The following is an 18,627-nucleotide window of genomic DNA, read 5'->3' on the forward strand; positions in this document are numbered from 1 at the left end:
TACTAATCACTGTGCATACCGTTTCCTATTGTGTAATCTAGGCTCATAAAGCCACTTGCATTGTTCCAAGTAAACAGCGACACTTTATGTGAATAGATTTTGTCTGAAGACCCTTTCAGAAATGCCTGACGACCTGAACTTTTCCCTGGATGGGCTGAAGGTGGAACAAATCAAAGAACCACGAATGAAGAAGATTAGCGGGGTCATTCAAATAAAGTGAAGTGATTGTCACATGTGATACACAGCAGCACAGCACACGGTGCACACAGTGAAATTTGTCCTCTGCATTTAAACCATCACCCTGAGTGAGCAGTGGGCAGCCATGACAAGCGCCCGGGGAGCAGTGTGTGGGGACGGTGCTTTGCTCAGTGGCACCTCAGTGGCACCTTGGTGGCTCAGGATTCGAACCGGCAACCTTCTGATTACGGGGCCGCTTCCTTAACCACCAATGGAAAAACTAAAAGGACATACAACGAACTCTGACACAAGATATATCTGTTGAATTAAAAGCTGCTTAGTGGAGGGCAAAAAGAGGCAATGCATTGTCCACAGTGGAATGTCTGCCCACTGCATGCTCTACCAGGTGCCACTAAAACAGCATTTCCAGGAGGTGAGAAGTCGTGTCCTTTTGAGAAATCCACTCTGGATTATTCGGAACCACTGCACACTCTCTGTATGGAATGACAATATAATGCATGAGACTGGGGGTGCATGATGATTTACAATTTTTTTTTTTAAACCTTCATGAGGAGAATCTCTTCTGTTTGGCCTAGAAAATAATTTAAGGCTGGATTACAATAAATAGAGAATGATTACTATGATTACTGTATTTTGAGATCAGCGGGATTGGCATTAGATCGCCACCGCTGTTGTGCTTTAGATGGGGGGGAAACCTCCAGGCTGGCAGGCTTCATAATTCTCGTGGTAATGACTCCATGTGCTGACCAGATTTGTTGAATGGCCAACGGTCTGGGCAAAAACCTGTTCCAAACAGTTGGCTGCAGGGCCGGGCTGAGCAGCTGCCCACTCTGCGTCGCCACAGTCCACAAAGTGACCCGCGCTGTCAAAAGACCGCGTGAAGCCAGCTCTGTTGTCTTTGAGCCGCGTCTCTATTTTTCATTCGGTGACAGATGGGGTGCCCATGTGTTGGCGCCGACACTGGAGCTGCTGCATGCTTTAAAGAGACCCCAGAGCTAGAGGAGCATGTCTGTTACAGACCCTACAATGCTTATTTATGAGTGCATGCATGAGGAACTTCTTGAAAAAACTCTTTATTCCACACTCTTTTTAAACCTTTAAAACCCAGGCTTTCCGAACCTGCTTGACAACGTGCGGGCTCTGTGGGCTGGTTTATGTGCCGTTTTTTGTCGGGAAAGGTCTGGGAACAATAGCCAGATGCAGACCAGAGATACACATAGCCCTCACCACTCCCAGCAGGAGCCCTGGCTTTGCAACCCAGCCTATAAAGAATCTACATGCTGTCCTCCGCTACCCCCGTAAAACTAGACAGAAGCAGACTGCTCACCCAGCTCACCAGCGCTTCCTGGTACTGTGTGAATATTAAAAGCGCAGCAGGGCAGTGCGGGTGAGAGCGATATAAAATGCTTTTCCGGTCTCTTCTTACACAGGCCTTTGTTCTGCCAAAGTTTCATGCATAGGATAAATACCCTTGAGAAAGAGAGGAGGTAAATGGGACCCTTATCTGTAGAGAGAGGGAGAGGGGGAGAGATAAGCAATGGGATTGTGGACGACGCCCCGGCTGTCGTCTTATGCGTTTGCCTTAGCTGCCGATAAAGTGCCGGAGAACAACCACTTTCAGCAGCCGCTGTATCTGTGAAGCAAGGTTACCCTCGCTTTTAAGCAGGTAGCGATGTGTAGCTGCTGTGTTGTCATGCAAATGATAGTGCATAATATTTTTAATTTACATGTGGCCATGTAAAAAATGATAATCAATCGTACTATAAAATGCCATATACCCACAAATATATATATATATATATATAAAGAAGTTTGGGTGTAGACCAATAACTAAAACTTTAATTAATTGTGGTTTAAACAGGGTTTAAACTGAAGGACTCACCAGGAAGCGGCCCCGTTATCAGAAGGTTGCCGGTTCGAATCCCGATCTGACAAGGTACCACTGAGGTGCCACTGAGCAAAGCACCGTCCCCACACACTGCTCCCCGGGCGCCCCTCATGGCTGCCCACTGCTCACTCAGGGTGATGGGTTAAATGCAGAGGACAAATTTCACTGTGTGCACTGTGTGCTGTGCTGCTGTATATCACATGTGACAATCACTTCACTTAACTACCAATACTACTTGTAACGTAGACATCAATTACGATTAATGCAGTTATTGACATTTGTTCTTGAATCATTGTTAGAAATGTTACTAATGTACACAAATCCATTCTTTTTTTTATAGCATTACTGGTCACTTCATTTTTATTTCTCCCCAGTATTCAAAGAACATTAGCTGCGGACTGCACCCATTGGCAATAAGTGTAGGAAGGCAATGAGAGTCCACTCACACAAATCGATAGTGAATCCCACTATTGAACCACGGCAAATTTGCATCTCAAAAACATAACACGCTTCATCACACACTCAGATGGAGGAGAGGGGGTGGGGGAGTTTAACATTTACAGCCTTTAATGAAGACAGAGACCAATCGTTACAATACAAAAAAAAAACATGTAGCAGAGCGTCTGCTCTGCTGAAGCTCACCAGGAGTGCCTCACCTCCTCCAGCCGACATCTTCGTCGTCTCGCTCAGGCACAAGAAGTGACCCACTTCTAATTTAATATCCACACTGCTGCTTTGCACTCAAGGTCATGGGCCCCTGATGCCCAGACAGGGTGCTAACACCTGAAAACACAGATTTCTCACCTCTTGTCCTTCTAAAGGCTTTATAGACGATAAAAGTGTGAGGACGGCTGCCCATCTCTGCATGGTTTCAGTGACAATTTTGTCAGGACTCATTACACTTTGTGACCTCGACCATCCGTTATTAAACATTTTGGATAACCAATATTATGCATTATCAATATTTTCACAAAAAAAAGAATCCACAAATGAAATCAGGCTGTATTCTGAATCACAGGGGTTTTAAAAGCACTGATGAAAATCAAAAGTTTCCCTAATCATTAATAATGATATTTAGAAGAAAAATAACATGATGTCTAATAATTGCCACTCATTTTGTTTCCTTATATGATCAGTGGCTTGTGCCAATTTTCAGTACACTTGTTCAGAACCACAGCACTGGACTACTTGGCTGCAGGATGTGCAGGATGGCATGGTATTATGCTGCCTTTTTATGCAATTTTATGTATTTGGCACAACTAGACTGGACTACTCAAGTAGGATAAGGAAAGCCCTGCGGGCAGGTCTGGTTATACTTGCTTTGTATAATTGAAACAATGAGGTTATGCATTACAATCTGCACGTAGCAGAGACTCCTTCACACTGACCAGCAGGTATCTACTGAAGCAATTTAGGTTAAGCGTCTCGCTCAAGGGCACAGCAGCTGTAAGCCCAACCTGAGGCTTGAACCGGCAACCCTGTGATTTTTTATACTATTATCCAATCCACTCTTCCGTGGTGCCTTCTTTCTACTTGATTGTTTCATAGGACAGGATTCTGCCACGTAAAAAATTTAGCTGCTGTATTTCAGAGCTGTATCCAGACCTTTAACAGTAAACTGTCACGCTGGATCCCGTGAAGACCTGAGAACAGTTCCCAGAGCTCCGATTGCAGGCCACACGCCCTCGATTCCCCGCATTTGACGTCTTGCCTATTTCAGTGTACCTGCATCAGTGCTCCGGGTTCCGGTACTGCAGCCCGAAGCGTTGAGTGAAGAGAGACACTGTGTGCGCCCTCAGCCACTCATTTATTAAAACGTAGGCCATTTTAACCATTTTTCTAACCCAGGCTGCAAAGCCACACAACTTTGTTCCATTGTTGACAGTGAAATGTATGCAAGAACATATATATTTCAGATGACACAGCTTGTCACATGCACTTTGTTAACACAGGGAAATAGGTAAGCCCTTGGCCTAGTTGTCACACATAGATCTAACCCATGGTGTGAATTAATAACATTAAAGCCAAATTAACATCTTATAGCTCAGCTTGGCCTTCACGTTTAATCATCGCAAGGTTTCATAAAGTAACCTGTAGTAGTGCCTGCAGAATGTGAATTATCGGCAGCGATCTGCGGTATTTACCATTAAAGGCCGAGCAGCACATTAATATATACCCTGTGCTTAAAGCGCATGCATGTAAAGCAGCTTAAAGCTGAAATCTTTAAGCACGTGCCCATACAGTGGCTTAAAGCTTAAAGAGCATGCACATTCAGTTGTGTTTGGACTGGAAAAGATTTGCATTGCTAAAGTCAGTGCGACACACCTGTTCACTGACTGACGCTTTTCAATATTGAGTGAATGAAAATTATTGTTCTGAATTGAATTAATCCTGATTGCCTAAATTTGTATATTTTAATCAGTTTTTTAAAAGAAGTCGCATTTGCATGTGATATATTTTACTTGAAAAAAGGTATTATAATGTCAGAAAAACATTTTTTTTCTATTTGAATAGTAGCTGATCTCTCATTGCGCTTTGTACCTCAAGTAACTTAAGACCTTTGATCTAAATTTAGCATTTGCCTCTCGCCCTTCAGCCCACGCCCATCAGTCGTAGCGCAGCGGTGGTGTGGGACGGTGCCAATCAGAATCTCTGTCTCGCTGTGCCAGAATTTGCCTGGCAGTCCGAAGGAAAAAAATCTGCATTTCTCTTCCTGAGAGAGTCTTGGGCGCCTGCCCTGACCATCTGGGTTTGGAACAGAAGAAGCAACGACGAAGGGGAGAACAAGGGAGAAGGACTCCACAGTTCTTCACATGCAGTTCTTCTCTGCCAAACGGCGTACCCTCTACTACAATTTTGATTTCACAGGTTCGAAGTCCAAAGAAACCGAAAGAACTGCGTGTTTCTCTCCACAGAGAAAGAGCATCAAACATGTCAGCCCGTGGGCTCTGTGGAACAGATGATGGACATTAAGCCATGACTGAAATCTCACATTATTCACATAAAAGTCTCATTTCTTATGATAACCAGAGAGAGCTGTTTAGTATTTTTTCTCTTTGGACTCTCTTGTCTGATTCTCATGTTTCTTCATATAGTTGCTTCCTCCACCAACCGATGAATATGTGCAACTTGTTCTTTCAACAATAGCTTACAAACAGTTGGATTGAGCAGAGTCTCTGCGGGACGGCACAAAAGCGGGTGCTCAACAGAGGAAGTCATCAAACATGGCCTTGAGCCAGTGGGCCTTTGTAGATGGTTTTGAGACGCCATTGATCCGTGGGCGGAAACGCCATGGGAATACATTATTCATGCACCTTCCCTTAAAGTTCCAAAGCTTTCAGAGGCGCTTCCCTCAAAGTGGAAAGTCATAGAAATGAATGTAAAAAAGTCTGGAGTGACTCTGGAAAGACCCCTGGCCAGACGTGGCATGGGTGCGTTCTGTCAGACAGAGACAGTGAGTGATGGAGGAAGCAATTGGCCAGCATCCTTTCATCTCGCTGTGAGCGGTAATTGCTGAGATAATGCTAAGCGCTTGCTTTCCCGAAGCCACAAGGGCACTTAGCGCACAGCAAAATGCACGAGCATGCTGCAAAGTGTATAGGGTGGTTCGTTAAAGGGGGGGATGTGGTTGATAAGCCATGGCGAGGAGTGGAGAATGTGAGATGCCACTGTACTCAACCAAACCTCACTAAAAATGCAGAACACACTCTCATTAGATATGCGGGGATGTCTTCATCGACTGCCTCAGCCCCAGATGGTGAATGTTCAGCAGTAGCATCACTGGCAAATGTGCACTCTGCAGCTTCCAGCCAAAAGTTGGATGACTCTCTTCAGACATGTGTGGTGGGGAGCTGACATGTGGGAGGGGACAACAGCCTTGAATGAATTAAATAGAGTGTAATTTAGTTTAAAGAGAGTTGAATAAACTGTATATACACTGTACAATTTATCAGATTGTTTATAACACAGTAAAATTAAACCAAACAAAAAAATGCTGTATCATGAGTCATAAATCATATATCAATTTGTACACTCTGACTAACACAACAAGTGCAAAATATATGGCACCATTTGGTATTGCGTGTTATGTGTAAGGCTGCACAATAAATCTAATCGCAATTAGATGTAAGTGCTTGTTATTACATGAATGCAAAATTATGCAATTTATATTATGAGTACATTATATAAATAAATATATTATGAAGTAACAAAATCTTACATTTTAGTTTCTCAAAGTTTACCAACTGAATAAACTGACACTGGCTGGTTAGTCTCACTTCAGTTTGTTAATTCTTATTTCCATGTGCCGGACTGGAGTCGGGAAATGCAGAGTCGAGCTTTAAATCTTGGCCAGATTTGGTTGAACTTGTGTCTGCATACATGAACTTCTGGTCTATAGTACCTATGCTTTACATATGATTTGCTGCTTGTAAATTTGTTTTGCCGATTAGTAATGTTTTGCCGATTGGTAATGTTGTAAATTAGTGTTATTAAAATGTGATTTCTTTTAATGAAATGCTAACATGATGAACAAATCTTGGCCACAGTCATTAGGTAATGCGTTTTAAGGTATTAAACCCACCCATTTTCAAGCACATTTCCTTTCGCTCTTAGTCGATCACTTGTAGCACGTGCATAGAAATCCGGACTTTTTAAAAGCTGTACAGGTCGGGTGCGATACTCTCGGGCTCGGGCCGAACTCTTGCAGCTCTAAAGCAGGGGAGACTTGCTGCTCCAGAGCCGAAGACTGCAGTACAGAAAACCCCATATATACAACTTATATACTTTGCAGCTGGTGAGCCAAATACACACAGTGTGTTTATTATTGGAGGGGGTTTAATTATTTTAATAGGGTTTTATCCAAATGCCACACCTCAGTTCTTACTCCATTTTGATTGCCATTCAAAGCCACACCCGTCCCGTCCAACAGCGCTGATCTCTTAAAGGCAGACATCACAACGACAGCCTAGGTGGGAATGGATATGGAGTCGGACGACAGTGAACAACTGTATTAGCACATAAAACCTCCCACTTGTTATTGCTAGACAAGCAAGTGCCATTTATCATATCAAAATTGCATATCACAATATCGATCTCAGTAATCACAGTATGACTTTTAACCCTTAATCGTGCAGCCCTAGTTATGTGTAGACTGCAAATGCAAGAGGATGTTACATTTTCTGACATATTTTCAGGAAAGGCTTTCTATTTGGTCTGAAACATGTAATAAGATCACTTGCTTGTGGTTCGCCGCCTGCAGCTGAAGGAGCAGAGCTCCTGAAGTGTTTCTTATATTTGGATCCTGGTGCTCCATCATCATTAGACTCTTGTTTGGTCTTTTTTCACTTTTCTCTCACGTTTTGCTGTCAGTTTCTTTGTGGGTCCTTTCAGGGTCCTGCTGACTCCTGCCCTTTGTGGGGAATAGTGGTGAGTTTACTGACAACCGACATGAACGTTTGACTTTGAATGGTTTGTATCTGTGCTGTTAAAACAAGGAATCCCACTGTCCTCAAAGCTGTAGCTTTGTCACTAAACCCTCTGAAGAATGAACCATCCTCTTTTTATTCACACAGCCCTCGCCACCCTAGACTCTTGGTGAATAACCGAGCCACCCAACTGCCGTCCCCTGTCACTACCCCTCTATCTGTCCCTCCTCTAATCAGCCTCTCTCCTGGTCACTCTGTGACTTCGGGGTTTTATAAGATGGTGCTTAACCAGGCTTGGCTGAAGTGATGGTCACCTTACATTGCAGGTCGCCTCTCGGCTCTCAGAGAACGGCGTTATAAGAGTGTGTTTCCATTTTCTGTGTGTCGCTGGAGCACCAAGGGCAGCGTTCAAGAAGGTTCTGAGCGCTGTAGTCTTTTAGAGCCCGATATATACTGTGAGGTTATGGACCATGAAGGGCTGATCAAAGTCCTTAACTCCAAGATGCATCCAGGGAAAATGAGGTTCTTCAGTGAACTGTGCAACAGAACAAACATATTTTACTGTTGGCCATATTGATCTAGTCCTAAGTGCTGATTGGTTAAACTGACAATTTAAATACACCGATAAAGTTCATCAGACAGGAATCCACTATGAATTTCAGAACAAATAACACAGCAGTTTCATCTAGCGTCCTCCCAACCTGCATCGCCATTCCACATACGTTCTCATCACGCTCACTGGAACACGACTGCTGGCCTTCTGTTGAATTCGATAAGATGCTTCCCCTCCGATGCCCGTCTGGACGACGGCCAGCGTGACAGCAGTGGACCGACTGACGGACCGAAAATCGCCCCCTGGAAGCGGCTGCACCCCCTCCCCGTTCTTTCATCAGCAGCAATGCCCATGGGTCTGGGGATTTCACAGTAATGCTCGCTCGCTGATTTATAATTCACAATGCGTTGGCATGCAAGGGTAGGAATTACACATGTTGACAATGGCAGCTCAGCTTGTACGCCCAGAGGTAAAGGTCATCGTTTAGATGCAGTGGCTTTGTTCCCAGCATCGGAGACAATCGGGGCATTAGCATCTCGTGTGCATCCAATCCAATAAGCTAATGCACCCCCTCCGATCACAGCAGCGTTAATCACATGGAGGTAACAGCCTCTGACATCAAAGCTGCACCGTGGATCAAACCAGGTGGCCAAAACCAGAACCACACCTTTTTCCAAAGATGCACCCATAAAACATTTCCCTTCTGCAACAGAATTAAAATGCGGTCCTACTGTAAGCCTGTGAGGTCTCATGAAAGGTTTCATCTTTCTTCCCTCATTCCTCCTCCATCTTCTTCTACATTAGCATGAACGTAAATATGACATTCGGCAAACTCAGTCTTAATTACATGAAGCAACATGGATTCAAATCCAGTCGCTTTTATTGGAACAACGATGCAGTATTTAATTCCCGTGCTTAAACATCACCAGAATTCCATGACTGTTGTCTAATTCTGACAAAGTATGGAACAAGGAAGCCAACGGGAAAGGCCGCCTGATGCGAGATACCCAAGAGGGCCATTGACAGAAGTAATTTGACCCGAGGAGGGAAGATTGTGTCCGGATGAATTTTGGAAGGATGGTGAAGACCCTTGGGAGTGGCATCCCGGTTAAAGTAAACTGCAGCGGGATCGAGGTTATTTTTAGGTGTGGAAAATACTAAAATGTTCTTATATCTGCCACGTGGTTGTTACATAACTGTATAATGATTAACTAGAATTTAAATGAGTCAAATTTGCACATTAACATTGTTCTGTACACATCTATGGTCATATCTATTTTGTGAGACCTTCATGGGAATATATCACCCAATTTGCTTGTTCGATTCCCTATACCGCGCTGCTAAGCAAGACGTGTCAAAAGTGGCCCAGATTCTGCCAGCCATTGCAGCCTTAAAGGAAAACAAATAGCTGAAGTGGTATGGACGGGTCCCACACCTTCAGAGAACAGACACAGCATTTCTGCACATCGGTCAATAAGGAGCTGAGCGCTGAAATGAAAGGGAAGGAGGAACGCAGGGGACCGTGGAGCGGCTGAAGGGGGCACGAACACAAAATGGATGAGCCACTGGTATCAGATACGAAAAGACAAAAGAACGCACACACCCTGCCCCCAAGGTGCTCGTCTGGGAGCGGGTAATTGGGGCCATAGCTTTTTCATATTTAATTAAATCAACAGGCAAGCCGAAAACTCAGCTTGGGGTTTTTAGGCGATACGGGATTCAGGCTGCTCCACACACAGTGAATTACATTCACTCGATAAATTTAAGCTAAAATCCATTTAAGCAAAGCTAGTGTATACCATTTGCGTAAAAAAAAAAAAAGCCACGGTGAGCATATTATTATGTGTAGATAACAGAAGCACAATAGCGTCATCAAAAAAGTGGGGATTGGAAGTTTTTTCATCAGATACTTGGTGTCCTGCACCCATTTCCTGCTAATCTAATTGAATTTGGGGAAATTGCCTCTAAATCTATTTGTTAATCTTTTTCTTAATAGTCTGTTTCCTTTACACAGAATTCCGGCCTTTGAATGATTCACTGAAAGATGTAAAAGAATTAAAAGACGATTTGCATGTAACTTCTCTAGTGACCGGGTGAATCAGGTACAATAAAAACACCCGCCGCGCATGCTCTGAATATGGCAGTATCACCCTGTCTACTATGAAGAAAAATTTAAGATCTCACGTTCACCCTTTATTGCACAATTCGAAGCGTTCTTTTCTCCATCTTCATCTTCTTCACCTTGAAAAGGGAAATTTTTCGACAAGGAATGGCTGCTATTTGGGACTTGATAATAAAGAAACCACACCTGCTTACATGACCAGAGAGAATCTTTCCATGGGCAGAAAGAAAAGCAGAGGTTCACGTTCACCCGCCTCGCTCTTAAAACACTTGGAACAATGTCTTCTCCATTTGGTTCTCAAGGAGACATGACAACTGCTGGCTTGCAATACAGCACGTTCACACACTCACACACACATATGCACTCGGGTCAGCGAGATAATACGAAGTTGACTGTGCTCGTGTTGGCAGGAGCAGGCCCATCGTTCAGAGAGGTCACACTCCAGAAGTGGCACGGGTATGAGGGTCACTGTCAGCACACATCGTCTCTGATCTATTGTCCTTCTGCTGGCCCAGCACACTTTTCCCCCCGACAGGACCGGCTCTGACCCACACCCACACCAGACGCCAACGCCTTTACATAATAAGATGTTTTTTCTTTTTACGTGTGAGATTCTCATGCACAGGAAAGAGAAATTCAGGAGATTATATCACCGTCACTAGTGGTTCCTGTCCCCCTCAGCGAATCGTGCTCTCGAAAATCCCTTTATAGCCCTGCCAGAACGGCCAGGTGCTATATCAGCCTGCAGACCTCCTGAGTGGGTGGCGCTCCACATACAGAAAACACAGAACGTCCGGGATTTGCAGGCCGAACTGGCTTTTTCGACCTGAACTGGGCCGGATAGCCTGTTGTTGGATACATGTGATCAGAAGGTTGCCGAATCCCGCACCGTCATGGCTGCCCATGAGCAGGTTTTCTGAAAACTTTACAGGCAACAATACAAATTCCTAAATTCCTTCAGAGCCAGAGAGGCTTCTCCGAAATTGGTTTGTTAAAGGCCGCAGATGTGGTGGGGCGTAATCATGATTTTTAATTATTTCACAAGCGCGAAGAGGGCCAGGCAACCATCTCTCCGTCGGGCTACGGCTCACCCAGCTCTGCCTTCCAGCTGGCCGTCTGCACGCTGCAGATGTGTGACATATGAGCGCGTAAAACAAACACAACCACTTACTGGCCCGGCCCCCGACAGAAACGCTACAACGCCGAGCGCTAACTGCTTAAGCCCCAAACGAATGTGCGCCGCATCGTCCGTCTGTTAAATACGGACCTCGGGGATTCAATAAACAGGAAACGCAAGATGGCAGATGGGGCCAGGGTCCAAATGAGATTTTTGTGGATAGAGGGAAGCTGGGCAACAGTCCGTAAGTGGGCAGCACCAACAAGGCTTCACCCTGATGTGCTGTAACAATGTGATCGCAGAGTAATTGTTTCCTGGTCCTGACAATGCCGTCAGCGGAACATGGAGATATTCAGACAAAGGTCAACGTGTGAGAGAGAGACAAAAGATAACGAGAAAAGAGAGAAGGAAAGAATGTTGTGGGAGAAGAGAGTGCATTGATTTTTTTCCCTTTCCTTAATGGACTTGCTATAAATATATTCTGAAGCTCTGGCCAGATCTTTCCTTTCATATAGTAACTGCTAAGACCTGCAGGGAAAAAAACATGTAGTTTCCCCCAACACGTCGACCCGAGAACCTTGGAGCACATGGAAATGTAAGGACATTTTTAATATTAAACACTGACTGTGTGTACTCATCTTAAATCAAATAACCACTCATTTCAATGAAAAAAACAAAAGAAAATGTAATTTCACCATGTAATTTGTTCAGTACTGTTCGTATTGAGTAATTGCATGAACATTAATTGTTTAAAACAAGTGCCGTGCATTTGATAAATGCTTTATTAATTTGACTTTTGTCCTTCATGGGTCTTATTGTTTCATAGTTAAAAAAGATTTATAAAACCGAGAATATGAGTGTAAATTTATAGAGATATCAAATTGCCCAATGGTATTATGTAGCTAATTCCTGGTGCTTCTTATTATAAGCTATTATCATCTGACCTTCTGGACATTACTTTTTTCCTTTTGAAAAGGAACAGAAAAGTATTTTATTGGCACTTTATTAGTATCTGAATGCAGGAGAAAGTGTTCGATATTTTAGCAAAGTCTTAAGTTTATAAATCCCTTCACATGTGTTCTTTTTAAGAGCACTTACTTTTTAAGTTCACTTAAGTGAACAGAGATGACTAGCTTTTCTTCAGGAACGAAAATAAATAAATGATATATATCTTTTCAGCCGTGTGATGCATTTCTGTTCCACTTGAGGAAAGGTTGATTTCAACATCGACATCCTGCCAGTGAGTTTGACTGTGTGGTGATAGTACGTGTAGGGGGAGATTTATCAAGACTCTGCAGCCACGGTGCCAGACTCTGGTGAGTTCAAGTGCACGTCTAACTTTGCACTTATCCACAGCAGACACGCCAATGAGTTTCACACATTTCCCTTGACGTTAGCCTCATGTGAGGAAACGTGGAAATGGAAATGTTGTATCAGCATGCTGCAATTTATCAAAGTCTGTGTCACACAAGCAGTACCATCAATATAAAGCAAAAAACAAAGCAAGAGAGAGGGAGTGATATGCAATAGATCAGGTACATCATGCTTCTTTATTCCTCTTTAGGGTTTCCACACTTCTGCATGCACCACCAATCCGATTCTGTAGGCAATGGTAGCCAACAATATATTTTGACCCTGATGGAGGACATCTGGATTTCTTTTCATCAAAATCATTAAAGTCATATTGATTGATGCAGCAGGACCTGTGTTACCTGCTCCTAGCTATATATGCAGTTTGGTTCAACACAAAGTCAGCATAAAGGCTGCCAGGGTATTTATTGAACAACAGGTAAATTGTACTTGCCAACCAGTGAACAAAATATCAGTAGCCATTCGCTCATTATATGCTAATCAAATCAGACATGGAAAAAGTATAAATCAAAGGCCTGCCCCTGTAGCAAGGCAAAATAAGAAAAATCTTCTAGGAACAATGAACGTGACCATAAGTGTTCTGAAGGTTATTGTTTCATGGCAAAAATCAATGCATGTAAGGTGAGAAAGAACACACCGACATAGTAAAATTTCAAATAAGGTACATATTCTCATGCACTGTGTCCAGTGTTTAAAATGTCAAATATGATCAATACGCTAAAAATAGTCTTTCACTTGTCAATAGTGTTGTAAGAGGCTGAAAAGTAATACGTTATATTGCAATGTAAAGTGCACTTCAATGGTATGAAGGGAATTGTCTCTACATTAAGCTGGATGTTTGCAAGTGACCAAAAGCTAAAGTACCAGCAGAAAACAAGAGGATGCAAATGAATCAACTGTGGTATCAGGAATGACACAACGATTGCTGGGGACACCAAAATAAACACAGAGAGGAACTAAAGGTTTACCGTGTACGATGGAAGTACTTCCATAGTATATAACGTCCTCAACTGAGCAGCCACGGTCACCAACCTAGGCCAAGGAAGAAGAAGAGAATAGGTTAACACGCCCATCTGAGAAAATGCTATATTCTGTGTAATGACAGAGCTGGGCAAATTTACATAAAACTATTGGTATTTTTTTTTATTTTCAGGATTTTTTTTTTTATTCTGCTCGCATTCTAAAAGAAAAATGTCTTATCAAAAATTGAACCGTGATGTTTTTGTTTCCCTGATCAATAAAAAAGATCTTGGCTCTCTGCCTATTTGCTGTCAGAGACTTCTAGGATCCTCGAATACTCGCTAGGGGAAAAACACAAGTAACAATTACAGTCTGCCGAGAAGCCTTCTGGACATCATGGATGACACCTCGGAAGCAGAAGTGATAGTGTAAGGGTGGTGGTGTTATTAATATCCCTGTATCTGAAAAGCAAGTAACTGATGACCCCTGTCTAACGTTGACACACGTCTCAAATGATATTGTGTGCACTACAGGTAAATATGCTGCAGTACAACTGAGAGCCACATTCATCTGGATACGCTTTCTTGATTATGTCTCCCATTCATCAGGCACCACTAAAAAAAAAAAAAAAAAAAAGTTTTATAACTATAATGAAGCCTCTGAGAAGAATGTCCCTTTTAAATGGCTGAAATTAAACTGCATAATTTATTGGACAGTAACATTTTTATTCTTACTGATTTCTAGAAGGAAATCATTTGCATTGCGCCATCTATTGCTGTAAGACAGTGAAAAGCTGTAGTGACCTCTTCTACATTGTGCACACCAATGATGGGAGAGAGAAGAAAATAAATCACAACGTGAGGACAAAGGAGATCAAAGTAGGTCAATGGGTCTGGCCAGCGAGCCAGGTCGATCCGTTGTGAACATTGGGCCACCAGCCTTGTCACACTCCAGGAGGAGCTACTGGGTCATGTAGGACAGTCACCCTACTGGAATACTGAGTTCATGAGCCCTGTCCACCTAAATGTTGTATTTTATATCTCAGTAATAAAAAGAGGTGAATATAACAGGCAGTAATGTTAGCAGAACGCACCTGTATATGGAATCTATGCAACTTTCTCCATAAAGGCAGAATCACAGACCCCACAACCTGTTCTGAGCTACGCCTTGACACAGACTCTCTTATATACATAAGCAGAGTTGGTCTAATTTTACTACAGCTTGCATCGAGAATGCGAGCATTTCCTGTGCCGTGACACATCTAGAGAATGGCACAAACGTATGCTGTTCCGTGCTGTCATTGCGACCTCACAGACAACTGGTGGCGGACAGACACTTAACTGCTCACTATAATTCTAGCTCAGGCTTATGGGCAAGGATGTTTATTTGGGTTACTAGCGAGGAGAGGCAATTGAACGAGCTAATACACTCAAGGGAAGGAGTGACGTTGGGTGTGACGTTAATTCATTGCAGTTTTTGCTTTGAGAGGAGTCAGGCAGAAGGCTTTCTGCTGGGTACATGTTCACTGCGCAGCATAAACAGTTACAAGCCGGCGCCCAGTGTAAGCCTCAAGTAACAGTTATGGTAACTGTTTAATTACAGTACAGAGGCAGATGCTGTAATGTGCTATATGGGATTTTTAAGAATTTAATGTAGTCTTGTTCACGTCAAGCAGCATAAAGAAAACATAAAGATTACTTAATCGTAGTCTGTGAATTTGTAAAGGTACTCTGTTGCACTGCATGGAACTTGTGCAACAATATTTTATTACATGATTCATACATATTCTTGCCCATTGAGAAACTGCATATGAATCATACACGTGTGACTGAGCCAAAAATGCCAAGATCAGTTGTGTTATGGATCACGTAATAAAACAGCGTAAACATGTGTTACTTCTGGACATTCTGCGTCTGGTAAGTATAACCCATCAGGCTCTAAACGCCAGGCTCAGTACGAGTTGTTCCTTTTATTACTGTGTTTTAAGAGTTGACAAGCCTCTGCGTACCCTGAACACGCCATCTTTCACACATTCTTATGCAGGTGGTGACATATTTTATAATTTACATTGCTGGGCTGCTACATGTTCTGTGAGGTGAGAGGTGCACAATTACTATTTTCATAATGTCAGTGGAGTGCGCAATTACACGGTTAAAATCACATGCATTTAGAGCTAATACTGATTTCTCCTCACAGATTAAACAGATGGGACAGAAAAAAAAAAAAAAAACTAAAGGTGAAATGCACACCTAGCAACTGGCCTCAGGTCAGGTTCTTCCCCCAGGGAATCGCTGCCTTTTGTCTCTCCGTATTGTTGTACATGCAAACACACCTGCCTCTTTCCGGTTACGTCCTGAGCAGCCGGCTCCTGTGTACTGAGCATTTTAATCTCCCTTTTCCTGTCCACATCTGCTCATTTTAATTGCAGATGCTCCTGGCCAGTTCTGTAGCCTGAGCTACAGCATGCTGCTGCGACTGCGGAGCACATAGCTTGTGTCACAGGTATGCGAATTCATAACTGCACCCCCCAAGGAATGTCATATGCCCAACAAATAAAGTAAAACGTTTCATAAAGGGAGCATCATAATAGACGAAGGCAGGGGAGGACGAACCCCCTTCCTCCATTTAATCAATTAAAGGCTGTTTTTTTTTTTTATCTCAGAAAAGGTACTTACACGCATTGTCTCAGCGCATATCTCTGAAACGTTTATTTTTTTGTTAAATTACAGCTCTTTGATGTAGATCAAAGTGGGTTTCAGTAAATTATGTATGATGCCGAGGAGTAGGCGGCTGATGCTCCGACTGCAAATTATTGTTGTGAATTTGGTACAAAAATACATACAAGTCACTTGCTTGAATCGTATGGTGGCGGCAGTGTACCCAGGACTGGAAAAACCAACGACGATTTGTCCGTTTTAATAAAAAATAATGAAATAACGGTCAACAACCTCAGTGCCAAGTTCCCCGGTGAATCCGGAGACCCACTTCACACAATGTCTAGTGGAGGAATATCTGACCTTGGTCTCCTCTATTCACTATTTGTAGCCAGCGCCTGAGATGATTCATCAGCCCAGCTACGGCAAACACTCAATAAAACATCAAAAGCCCAGAACACACAGCCACCCCCCCCCCCCCCCCCCCCCCCCCCCCGCAGACAGAACCTGTCTATTCCAGAGGCCGTGGATCTGGCCAGAGAGGGGCTAACCGCCCCACGCACAGACCCCCGTTTAAAAATGCCATGCCGAGAACCATGCGCTGACAAACCAGACGAAAGGATAAAACGGTCATGATCGTTACGTAGGACCGTTTATCAGGCTGCCTCCGTCTTGCTGGATGAGGACTTTCATTATGTTCCAATCTGCAGGCAAAGTCACCTGGTGGTCGGCACCATCGGCATGTGGTGTGAACGGCAGGGCCGATCCTTTTGACAGAGGCCCTTATTTATTATTCAATTAATTTCAATATTTCAGCAGAGACAGGATGTGCATGCGCTCATAAATATTTCAGCCCTGCCGTACAAAAGGGAGTACTTGTCCACTATTGAGCCGAGGCTGCGGACTCCCTCGCCAATCACGCAGCAGCCCCTGAAAAGTGTTCTGATTAAAAATAAAAAATATTAAAAAAAAAACCCTCTTCATCTCTGCTGCGACTGCTGCCAGCAGCTGCAGAGCTACGGAAGTGGGGTGCAGCGGGGAAGGCGGGTGGGGAACTGGAGGCAAAAGTAATTATGGCGACTGTGTACGGCACCGGTGCTCGAAATGAGAACAATCAGTCGACTGTCTATTCATATGAGAGCGGCGGGTCTTCTTCAGCACGGAGAGAAATGGCTGCTGTGGGGTTAACTCTTTCTAGTTACAGCTTGCTGTAACACACACACACACACACACACACACAGGCACAGACATGCACACAGAAAAAAAAAAACCTTCTGTCTAACTCATTCTCCACACCTTGCCGAATCGTACACTAATCGGAAGATAACTATTCAAACGCATGAGAAATAAATACATAAGATCCCCGTCTCCGCAATGTGGAGAGCGTCAAATGAAAAACTTTTCATCTGAGGACGAAGATTAAAAAAAAAAAAACAAAAAAAAAAACACCTCTGATCTGAGGTGGTGCATGAGCCCTGCCCAACTCCATCACAACCAACCGACACAGGGCAGGACATCCCATCCTTACCTTGAAATGCCATTTCTTATCCTATAGTCTGTGCGATTTGGACCGTTCTGCCCAATCACTGATGCCGGAGCTTTGCAGGAGGAAAGAGAGCCTCGATCTTTTAGTATTATTCTTCTTTTTCTTTTCATCCAACTCTCCCTCCCTCCGCTTTTACTCTGAGCAAGGTTAGAACGTCCTTCACCGCCGCGAGATGCTGTTAACGACCCCCGCTCTCCTGGAAACGTATCCCCTTGATGTCTCCGTATTCCAGCCGGTTGAGAGGAGAGGATGCGGTGAGGTCCTTCCCCCCGCGCCGGCAGCGAGGAAGTGAGGCGGCCCTCTCCGCTACTGGCTGCTCAGAGACGGCGCCTTCCCACCTCGAAGAATCCAGCCGCGCGCGCCACACGCCGTCCGTGGTCGGAGCGCTCTCCCACGGCCAAAAACTTTGGGGCGTGCGAGGCAATCACATCCTGCGCGCATCGTGCAAGTATCCTCCTCCTCCTCCCTGGGAATTTTTTCCCCTCTTTCTTTTGCCCAGTGCTCCTTAGAATGAATCTTCCTCCCTGCTTCAGCTCAGGGAGTCACACATCAGATACAGTAAGTCAGTGGACTGAGCCGCTATCTCTCTCTCTCTCTCTCTCTCCCCGTGTCTCACATCCGCACTCCGGTCCTTACCCCTCCCTCGTGTAGTTCCTCCCACTCTCTCTCCATCCCTCCCTGCCTCCCCTTTCCCTCTCTCCCTGTCTCTCCGCTCCAGATTCGGAGAATTTCTGCACTGGTATTCACTGGCGTGGCGGAGATAATGATCCCCCCCCCCCCCCCCCCCCCCCC

At 44.0% G+C, this 18,627-nt stretch overlaps 1 protein-coding gene across 3 annotated transcripts in view; it reads right to left on the reverse strand.

Moving 5' to 3' along the window:
• The window catches only part of lingo2 (leucine rich repeat and Ig domain containing 2), a 203,725-nt gene extending 185,305 nt beyond the window's left edge, over positions 1-18,420 (reverse strand). For all 3 annotated transcript variants that reach the window (XM_028960923.1, XM_028960919.1, XM_028960920.1), the window contains exons 1-2: positions 17,818-18,420; positions 13,644-13,707 (exon numbers count right to left, since the gene is read on the reverse strand). The gene's annotated coding sequence lies outside the window, so the exon portion shown is untranslated. The remainder of the gene's footprint in view (positions 1-13,643; positions 13,708-17,817) is intronic.
• Positions 18,421-18,627: the final 207 nt, after the last annotated feature.

The sequence above is a fragment of the Denticeps clupeoides genome, chromosome 18 (assembly GCF_900700375.1).
Source record: "Denticeps clupeoides chromosome 18, fDenClu1.1, whole genome shotgun sequence".
In the NCBI taxonomy this organism is placed as follows: Eukaryota; Metazoa; Chordata; class Actinopteri; order Clupeiformes; family Denticipitidae; genus Denticeps; species Denticeps clupeoides.